The following is an 11,331-nucleotide window of genomic DNA, read 5'->3' as shown; positions in this document are numbered from 1 at the left end:
CTCTCTCTCTCTCCCTCCCCCCCCCCGCCCCCTCCCTCCCTCCTCTCTCTCCCTCGGAACATCGTTTGTCCTCTCCCACGACGGATGAATGCAGACAGACAGACAGGAATCTCGCCCCCGCCCCCCCCCCCCCCCACACACACACCCCAAGTGAGAGGAGACGCCGGACATCCTTGGGGTCGCACACAGCCTCCGTGGCTCTTCTGTGTTGCCAGGCTCCCTGGCCTTCACCGGTCCCGCCCGCCCGCCCGCCCCCAATGAAGTTGCAGCCTCTTTCATAGTGTAAATGCTGTGAGAAGGTTAGCTTTTCAAAAAATAAAATTCTCCCTGCCTTGCCTTCTCAGGGACACCATGAAACACCTACTGACTGTCATGTGCAGTGCTTATTTCCGAGTCATCGAGGAGAGGGTGTTTGGTTCTGTGTTTTAAACGGGTGGCCCGATGCATCGCACATCATCTCCTAGTCAGCCATCGGGTTCACCAGTTCGGGTTCGGTGGCGTGAAGGACACTGACCTCCTCCGTGAGTTTGACTTTGAAAGTCTTGGGGCCCTGAGTAGGCCACCCCCAAATGTGCCTCCGTGGCCTAGGGATAGGGATGTTTTGGAATTAATTAGGGTGACACCACCACGAGAGGGACACTCTGACTCTCCTTTCCTTCTCCCCTCTGAAACCAGGAAGAAACTCTCTCACGTGAAAGGGGAGGGGGGCGGGAGGTGTAGAGATCATGACGAACGGAGCCGCCTTCGTGTCTCATGAAATGTGCACGCATCATCTGAGTGGGATGGCTCATAACGAATAGAGGACGTAGATGTGGACGAGAGAAGAAGAAGGTTGAAGGGGAACTTCTCCCCCAGGGATTGTTTTCCATAGGCCGACTTCAAGACTTTCTAACATCTCTGGTCATCTCAGGGCTTAGAGGTTGGCTAAGTGCCATGACAGGGGTGACATCTCAGCGAGTGTCTACATCGTGTCCACGTAAGATAAAATACTGAAATGTTCATGGCTCCACAAGTCTAAGGGTCTCCCTGTTGTGGACCTTTTTACGGAGGAGAGAATGAGCAAAATGGAGGCTCACACGAAAGGGACTGAACCCAGTATCGGGGAGATGTTCTAACCGACTCTCACGCCAAGGCAGCAACGACAAACGGCCCCGTTGAAAGAAAGGTGGTGGGGGTGGGTGGGTGGGTGGGTGGCGGGGCACACACTCCGTCCTTTCCACAGCCGGTCGGGGTTCTGGCAGACGGGGGACGGCGGCGGCGGCGGCCCAGCCGGTCACTCCCTGGCCAACCTCCCCCCGCCCGCCCCCCCCCCCCCCATCCTTGCCTTCCTTCACCCGCCGCCCATGGTGCCTTGAAGACGACTCCAATTGTAATTAGACACACGGGCGGGAAGATTTCTACAGTCTAGCGGCAACGTCTGTCTGACCTGTCATGCTTGTGACCCTGGGGCTGGGGCGGGGGGGTGGTGGTGGTGATTTTTCTCTCTGGAAAGAAAACCTCCTCTTTCTGGACCCTCTGAACCCCAGCCACTGGACTTCATTCCACTGCCACTTAGTAGGGGTCAGTCATCCAAACGTTCTTGTGACCGTAGGTATGTTTTCCGTGTGGGCTGAGGTCTTCCCCCCACTGCAAGCCTGATGTCCTCACCGTGGTACAGAGACTGTTAAAAAAACACAATGTGTTTGCCACTTGGGGGTCTACCTTCCACAGCCTCGCCTGTGATCAGATCGAGGCACCCGCTTCGCTTCGCTGGGCAAATCCTACAATCCTTCACAGAAGCTCTGGCCAACTTTTTGGAACCGTCACTCGTCCAGTCACGCTCAATCATCAGGCGAGGTCGGCAGAACCGATGGAAAGAAGACTGGACTCCAAGAAGAACAAGAATGACTTACGTGGGGTTGAATGAACTGATGAATAAATAGGATGATACTGTGTAGGACTCCTTCTGTAAAGTAGGACTGATTGGGGAAGCGGGGGATAACTTAGGGGGTTGGGATGAACATAGACACATGACCGTACATAAAATAGGTGGTCAACAAGCCCCTCCTACTGGAGAGCACAGGAAAGTCTACTCAGTACTTTGTAATAGCCTATGAGAGAAAAGAATATGAAAAAAAAAATCTATATACAATATCTTTATATATGTAAAGAGAGAGGGGGGAGAGAGGGAGGGAGGGGGAGAGGGAGAGAGAGAGAGAGAGAGAGGGAGAGAGAGAGAGAGAGAGAGAGAGAGAGAGAACTGAATCACTGTGCTGTACAGCTGAAACGAACACGACATTGTAAATCAACTCTATTTCAATGATTCACAGCAACAACAAAACTCCAAAAAAGTATCCCCTAACCTAATAAGTGAAAGAGAGAGGGGACGGAGACAGAGAGACAGAAAGGGACTAGGACTGATTCTTCAATCTTTGGTTTTCCAGATACAAGGAAAAACATAAAAACCAACAGACAAAACCCGATTTTCTTTTTCTTTATTTTTATTTTTTTATTTTTAAAGATGGACCTCCATTTGGTAACTTATACCTCTGTCAGCAGGATGGATTCGGTGATCTTTTTCTCCCTACCTTCCTTAATTCAGGAACTCTCAGTGAGGCTTCTTATTTCCTTGGCCACAGTTATTTGCCTATGTTACTTGGAGGCCCAAAGTATGTTTCCACAAAACGGGGATACTCACTTGTGGATACGAAATTCTGGTGCTACTCGTTTCCCTTAGGGTGCTGTTCTTAACCTGAAAACTGGACTGCATCCCAAAGTTTCTTGAGTTCCCTCCGATATCTGGCCACGACTCTCTCCATGAACCTTTGCCATTGTCTCCCACCCTTTTGACTGGGCATCACTGAGAACTAAAACGGCCCTTTGCCTGAAGCCCTGCAAACGGAAGCTAGAGAACTTGATGAAAACCTTAGAGAAAGGGCCACAACGGCTCCTATGGAAACAATCCTCGTGCCTGTTTCTGTGAGAGCCACTCCGAAATTCGAACCAGACACCCGACGACATCATCAGAGGTATTGCAGACGTCTAAGGTTGCTTCGACCCTGATAATTTAGAAATCTCCTTGACTCTCTCTCTCTCTCTCTCTCTCTCTCACTCACACACACACACACACACACACACACACACACACACACACACACACACACACACACACACACGCGTCACCAGCTCAGCTTTAATATGTTCCAAGGAACTTTCAGAGGACGGAAATGTTGGGCTCCAGAGTAGGCCGCCCCAAAGTGTGCCTCCACGCTCTATTGATTATTTTGAATTCAAGTCACTTAAGAACCGGCCAGCACAAGAGGGACACACTGGCCCTCCTTTCTGTCCTCCTGCGGAGGAAGATCTCAAGTGAAGACATCTGCTTCCACGCATGTCCATGATTCTCAAATGGTGTAGTGGGGTTTCCTGGGTTAGGAAAAGGAGGGGACACCTTTTGCCTGGGGAAAAAAAAAACCAAAAAAACAAAAACCTGTTTCTCACACATCCTCCTCCCATCCCTTCCTCTCTCCCTCCTTCCCTCCCTACAGTTTGGAGGGGGCAGCCTAAGGGTGGGTGGGGAAATGGGGGAAAGAAAAAAGAGAAAGCCATGCATTAAAGAGAAAGAAGCTCGAGGCAAGGTCAGAGGCTCCAACTTGACCGGAGAGCTTTCTGCATTTGAATGGAGCGATTGAACGAGGCCCTGCCGAATGAATCGTCCGGGCCTCCCCTCCCCCGCTCCTGGCAAAGGTCAGTCCAGAGGACTTAGGAAGGAGCTCTGGAGAAGGAACGGGGGTGGGGGTGGGGGTGGGGGCGGGACCAACAGACAATAGCCGCTGCCTGCCTGCCTGCCTGCCTGCCGGGCTGAGGCCTGAGGCCTGAGGCCTGAGGCCTACGCTGGCTCCTGCCACACAATCCCTTCCAGGAAACTGCTGTGATGACTATTTGGCAGTGAATGATCACATCTGAACTCTCTTGGCCTCTTTCTGCAAGAGGCCCGAGTCTCAGCGACGACAGATTCTCTGCATTTCTTGGCACATGGACTGACTGACCCGCACCCTCCCATCCTGTCAGATCCTCCTTTGGACACACACCTCCACTGGAAGGCTTCTTTGGCCTCGTCCACAAAACGAACAAGCAGAAACAAGCACACAAACAGACTGAAGTGATGTGTTGGTATTTCTTGGAAAGAAACAGGGTCCTCTCACACACCTGAGGGCGGCGGGCAGGAAGCAAAGGCGGGTTCTCGGCCGGAGGGGGACGGGGTGAACCGAGGTCGGTCAGCACACCCCTTCTCTCCCAGGTCACGTGGGCCTCCCGCCACCGCCTCTCTCTGCGGCCCCCCCTGCCCTGGTTCTGAGAGTTCACTGGGGAAAGTTCTCGAGGCCCCGGCCGGCCGGCCGAGATGCCAGCTTGCTGTCCTGCTGCTTCATGTCCATCTCTATCAGCCGTGCCCCAAAGGCACGTGAAATCATGGACACCGAAGAGCGCACCCAGAGCTCGCGCTCTCTCTCTCTCTCTCTCTCTCTCTCTCTCTCTCTCTCTCTCTCTCTCTCTCTCTCTCTGTGTGTGTGTGTGTGTGTGTGTGTGTGTGTGTGTGTGTTTTGGTGGGATTTCTGTTTGTGTGTGTGTTTGCTTTTGGTTTTGCTTTGTTTTTTTTTCCTTCGATAAACTCGCCCCGTTTGGGAGTCGGGTGGAACACGGTGTCTCCTGGCCTGCCGTCCTAACAAACCCCAAAGAAACTCATTTTGCGGTCTCAGTCAGGTCCCCTTTCTTGGAATTCTGGTTTCACAAATCCGTCTCTGGTGTCCATGGAATTCTCAGGTCCAGCCATCGATCCACCCAAAGGACGGGGAGGGAAGGTTTTGTCCCGGGGACATCTTCCTTCCTTGCCCGCCTCCTCGGGTTCCGGACGGACGCTTCGGTGTGCTGTGACGTGCCCTCAGCTCCACCCCGACACCCCCCCCCCCCCGCCCCGTTTTTGGGAACTCAGTGAACAGGGGTGGTGTTTTTCACAGCCAAACACACTCTCACCGTAAGACCCGGCCCTCGGTGGGGGGGGGGGGTGCTCCTTGTTATGAATGGACCCGAGGCGGGGAGTCGAACGGCTGAGGTCCACGCAGAAACCTGCACGCGGACCTTGACGGTGGCGGCTTGATTCCTCACTGCCAAGAACTCTCTCGGAGGTGACCGAGACATGTCTTTCAGGAGGTGAATGGACGGACACATAGCGTGGGGACGAGCCATAGGTAACACTCTTTCTCGGAAAAGAAAAACCATGGACAGGGTGAACAGATCAGCAGCGGGGTGGTGGTGGATGGTGGATGATGAATAGGCGGAGCGCAGGGGACGTTTAAGGCAGGGAAACTCTCCGAAGGTAGGACCCTGATGGGATGAAAACAAACGTTTCAAATAGGGCACCACCTGAGATCGGGTGAATCGAAGGGACCTCTATGGGCCACCACCCCCTCCTCCCCACCATGCAAGCGCCCCAAACAAGCCTGCTCTTTTTACCCCAGTTGAAAACCCTTTCTAAAGCCAGAGGACAAAAAAATGACCAAAAAACCGATGAGACATCGGACCAGCTATCGCTCGGGGCAACAGCGAGGCCGACGACTCCGGTGAACAGTTGACACACGCAGAGGGGCCTGGGTCCCCCGGCTCGACCCCCTTCACCGGGAAGCCGAAGCCTCTCACACAGGGATGATGAGCTGTTACACACCGAGGTGTCTCCGGCCAGTGCAACGTTCATGAAAGACGCTGAAGGAGAACGATCGGTCGACGTGTTTGTTGTTGCCTGTCTGAGCCCACGCGATACGAAATAGAAACCGGGGGAGGGTGTGTGTGCTCATGTGTGGGGTCTAATGGGAGAAATCTTGGAGGGTTTTCGCCCTTAGGGTGCCTCGGTCTGGGGTTGACTTGTGTGCGCGCTGAGAAAGAGGGCCGTTATCGAAGGCCCTGTGCAGAAGTTGGACACCATGATCCATGGAACGAACCCTGAAGTTTTGGAACCTAGAAATCTTTTGGTCTGCATTTGAGTTGGAAATCTTCTCCTTGACAGACAGAAAGAAGCACATAGAAGGGGGGGGGGAGGGGGAGGAGGAGGGGGAGGAGGAGGAGGGGGAGGAGGAGGAGGAGGAGGAGGGGGGGAGGGGGAGGGGAGGGGAGGGGGAGGGGGAGGGGGAGGAGGAGGAGGAGGAGGAGGAGGAGGAGGAGGAGGAGGAGGAGGAGAAATGGAATTGCATGAGCAGATCAGCTTTTTGATGTCAGCAAGGCACCCGCCGCCCAGTTCTCTGGGTGAACTGTCTTGATCTTGCACATCTCTACAACATCCGAAATGTGAACGCAGCCTGCGATGGCCTGAGACTAAGGCTAGTGGACTGGATGAGGTAGAACCTGAAACCAAAGGGAAGGAAAAATAAAAAAAATAAAATAAAACTAAAAGTAACAACGGGGGAGGGGAGGGGGAAGTGGTCTTTTTAAGAACACAAACTGCTGGAAGGGCTCCCTCACCCAAACACTAATTCGCAGTCTCCTTCAAGACAAACAGAAATCTTAAAAGTCTTTCCTCACAAATAATAAAAAGCCTTAGCCATCGGAGCAAATACACTTCACCCATTCCAACGGTTCTTTATAAATAAGCAAGAGAGCGAGTTTTCCATCGTACTACCTTGCTGCATGGCTGACTAAAAGTTTTTAAATGAAAGCTATGAAATCTCTGGTCGTGTCGATCTCTAGGTATGTCTGTCTGTACGCATGAGACAGACCTACAGATATTTTGGAAAAGGACTGGGGAATGGCCTAGGGCAAAACAGGCCTTGCAAGCTAAAGAGCAGAGGCCCTGGGGGCCTGAGTCTCAGACACACACCCGCCACCCCACCCCCACACACACCCCCCCACCCCCCCCCACCCCCCCACCCCCACACACACATACAAGAGGCTCCCGGGAGTAAAAGATTACCTTGACCTATGTTGACACCCACGACTATGACTATACCTAGGTGTCCCAAGACAAGAAGCTCAACTATACCTTGAACCCTTATCTGTTCCTGTGCTTTCTTGCAGAAAATTCTCATGCGCTTCTTTCCCCTCGTGGAAGCACTTGCTCTTCCCCATAGGTAGCCACCGTGCAACCAGCTGCTGCTGATCCAAGAGTTTGGAGGATGTCTGGAAATGATCAGTGATCCCGAGACAAACGCTCCCTTCCGTGATCCAAGCAACTCGGGGAGCTGTCTTCTCCCCCTCACCCCACACACCGCCTCCTCCCTTGTGTACAACCTGTCTCTTTTAATAAAAAAAAAAAAGTTTTGCTTTGCTAGCCTTAGAGTCTTGTGGATGCGATCTTCATTTCTAGGGCACTGCTCTGCAAGAATCTGGAAAGGGCCTGGTAACAGGTATGTCTGTAGCTCCCTTCCAGAGCTGGCCTGTTTCTACGTACCTACGGATCCGAGTGCCACAGTGAACTTGTGGAAGAGCTCTCCTGAATGGCTTAGAAGGAAGCACTCCCGAATTCAGTCTACTAGAAAGGGACCCAAAGGTTTTTGCAAGTTCACCTGATCTAGGATGAACCCTTCAGCAGAGAATAGCCGAGGTCAAGGTATGGGTTTTAGGAAACTAGGCATGTCTTTTAGCGTCATCAGCCTTCGAGGTCATCCCTTTCTTCTATCTACGTCGACCCCAAGTCCAATACGCTCACGGGAGTGAACCAAATTCGTCAGCAAGAAAAAGAACTTGGGGATGATGGCTGACATCGTCTAAAGTCTCAGGAAATGTTCACAGGTCATCTCATCCTCATGGGATTTAGAACAAGTGATTTCGATAGCTCTAGGTGGAGGAACTCCTTAAGAAAGGTTACGTTATTTTATTATGATGATGATTACTTTTTTGTTAGGTCTACCTAAAAGCAGTGTCTCCCAGACCTTTTGGGTCACTTTAGAAACTTTAGAGTTGGCGTCAGTGGAATGATGGGGAATTCCGTGGACCGTCTAGATCGTTTCCAAAGATAACCTAGGGAGACAGTTCACAGCTCAGCAAGTCTCAGCGGACCTACTTCTGTCTCCTTAGTACAGGGAGACTAAAGATGTTTCGATGTATGAGTCCCCACCTCTAGCATCACTTTGGGGGCGGGGGGGGGGGGGGAACATTTTAAAAAAGTGACGCTGTGTGAAAATGTATGCTTCTAGACGGGATGAACTGGAATCCTCCATTTGCCGGGGTCCAGAAACACTGGTGTCACAGACTCCGTTCACCATGGCTTCCCAGTTCCTGTTCATGACCGATTCAGGTTTCTAAGGGTTCCGAATTCGGATTTGTCTTTTTCTTGTTTTCTTCTCCATTCTTGTCTCAAAGAACTTTATGTTCCAAAAATATTGTTTACCTACCAAATCATAGATTGTCCGTTTGTTCCAAAAACTTTTAGGTTGAGAGATTTTCTTTCTTTCTCTCTCTCTCTCTCTCTCTCTCTCTCTCTCTCTCTCTCTCTCTCTCTCTTTCTTTCTTTTTTTCCCTCAATCTGTGCATTGTGTTTCTTTCACTTGGTTCTGTTCCTAGGTACAAGGGATTTCTTTTTCATTCCATTAGCTTAAATAAGGGGCTTTGCAGTTTTAGGCGAAAGTAGCAGAAATGTATTTTCTCATTAAGTGTCGGAATGTTGTTTGCCGGTGAGGAGGCTCTCCTTCTGCCAGATGATTGGTGATTGGATGGAGGAAAAAAGTACACATGAGTATGTTCACGAGCACTTACTGACATTTCAGAGGACCTTAAATTAAAAACAGACACCCCAAGCCTCCCCTATCCCTGCCCTGTAAAATTCATCTGAAGTGGAGAGAAAACCTTGCTATAAAATCATTTTGCTTTTCGTTCGATCAACATGGTGCATGGATTTCCTAGCAGAAACTTAAGCGAGGTGCATGTTCATCATTCAGCAGAATTCTAATTTTCTAGTTCTAAGGAAAACTACTAAAACGAATGAGGAAAACACCTTCCCATGCAATCCTTAGGGAAAGCTCCCACCAACTTTAATGAAAGGAAACTGGGTTTGGAAACAAACGAGTCTTCATTTGGCGACCTTTGATAGAAATGACGGGGGGGGGGGGGGGGAGAGAGACAGACAGAGAGACCGAGAGAGAGAGAGAGAGAGAGAGAGAGAGAGACAGAGAGACAGAGAGACAGAGAGAGAGAGACAGAGAGAGAGAGCTCACTTTCCATGGTTCCAGTGTACACACATTTCAATGGCTAGGTGAAATCGCACCAAGAGCCTAACTACGTGTTTCAAGTGTCAGTTTTCACAATGGATGAACTGAACGGCAGCTGCGTGAAGTTCAAAGTTTGCTGCTGCCTGTTCAGTCTGCAACGACTCCACACATAATAAACGTGCGTGTCCCGTGTCCAGTGACCGATCCTCTTTCAGAGCCTGTCGGTGGTTGCCTGGTGTGTATGTATCTGTTTTCCAGGTCACGCGCAGTGTGTCGTTGTGTTGCTCCCCGCCCCGGTCTCCCCCGTCCGTGGAAAATAAAAAGAAAGGATTGCCCGAGAACGACGAAAGTGCGGCTGAGAAACCCAAAATGGTGACACTGGAAGTCCACTTGGATGGGGTTAGGAGACACCTGAGCATGCCTAGGACAACACTGCCACCGTGTGAGAGACCAGCGCAAGGAGAGCTGAAGAATACAAAGAAGGAAATGGAGGAGGAGGAGGAGGAGGAGGCGGCGGCGGCGGCGGAGGCGGCGGCGGGGTGGGGGTGGGCGTGGGGGTGGTGGGGGTGGTGGGTGGGGGTGGGGGTGCTGGTGGGGGTGGTGGAGGGGGAAGGCGGGAGGACAGGTTGAAGATGACTCCAGGCGATGACTTTGGTGCACACGTTCCCATTAAGAAAAACACTTCGAGAGAGAGTTCAGGACCCAGAGAGCACAAAGGCTTATCGTGTTGGAGGCTGATGCTTCAGTTAGGGGAATAACAGACAAGAAATAGGACTGCTTATCCCCATGTAGAAAAGATACCACGCCGAGAAGGGTTTGAAAACTGCTGTTCCTATTCCTAGGATTTTACAAGATGGATCAGATGCTTTTCATGTCGATACTTTCCATGACAGACAGTCCGTCCACTAAAGAAATCGCAGTTTGGCTCTTTTTATATTCTCTACCTTTTAAATGGTGAGTGAGGAAGACAGTTTTTAAGTGTGTTGATACGATTTTTGAATGTCGTGGGACAACGGTATTTTTCCCCCGTGGATGAACAAGATTGCTTTTTTGAGCTTCAGCTTTCAGGGTCATTTTAGGGTCCTGAACTGCCCTGCCAAGTGAGCCCTGCGTGTCCTTGTGTCCCTTTAGAAGTGTTGGTGCTTGATGACATCATGATATCGAAATCTTGACTGTTGACTTACGAAACCACTGTTGGGAGTTGGTTGGTTGTCCTAATCTCCCTTACCTATGGCACTCACGTGACTGTCCACACTTTGTCTCACTTCTCTCTCTCTCTCTCTCTCTCTCTCTCTCTCTCTCTCTCTCTCTCTCTCTCTCCCTCCCTCTCCCCCCCCCCACCTTTTTAAATTCAAGTCTAACTGACTGACAGTCCTATAGTAGTTTTCAGGTGTATACCATAGCGAGTCGAGTCGATATTTTTACACGTGACACAGGCCTCACCACGATAAGTCTAGTTAGTGTCTGTCACCCTTCGATGTCATTACAATAGGGTGGAGTCTACTGTGCCTGCTGTACCTGACATCCCATGACTTATTGACTTCATGACGGGAAGATGGCACCACTTCATCTCCCTCAGCTATTGCACCCATCACCCCTTTACCCCCTCCCTCCCTCCCTCCACTGGCCACCACCCATTTGTTCCTTTTCCGTATCTGTGAGCCTGTTTCTGTTTTGTTCTGTGTGTTCAAGTGTACTGTTTTGTAGATTCTGCGTAGAATTGACATCCTCCTGATGTGAGGTATCTCATTTAGCCTGATACCCTCTAGGTCTCTCCATGTTCATGCGGATGGCAAGATTTCATTCCCTTTTATGGTTGAGTCATATTGCTTTCTCTCTCCCTCCTCTCTCTCCCTCTCTCTCCCTCTCCCTCCCTCCCTGCTCTCTCTCTCCCTCCTCTCTCTCTCTCTCTCTCTCTCTCTCTCTCTCTCTCTCTCTCTCCATCCCTCTCTCTCCCTCTCTGTGTTGCTGTCTCTCTCTCTCCCTGTCTCTCCCTCCCTCCCTCTCTCTCTCTCTCCCCCTCCCTCTCTCTACCTCCTCTCTCTCTCTCTCTCTCTCTCTCTCTCTCTCTCCCCCTGTCTCTCCCTCCCTCTCTTTCTCTCTCCCTCCTTCCCTCCCTCTCTCTCTCTCTCTCTCTCTCTCTGGCTCTCGCTCTCGCTCT

This window comes from Mesoplodon mirus (genome assembly GCF_964341445.2).
Source record: "Mesoplodon mirus genome assembly, contig: HAP1_SCAFFOLD_1148, whole genome shotgun sequence".
Taxonomy (NCBI): Eukaryota; Metazoa; Chordata; class Mammalia; order Artiodactyla; family Ziphiidae; genus Mesoplodon; species Mesoplodon mirus.
Note: the sequence above shows the minus strand (reverse complement) of the source record.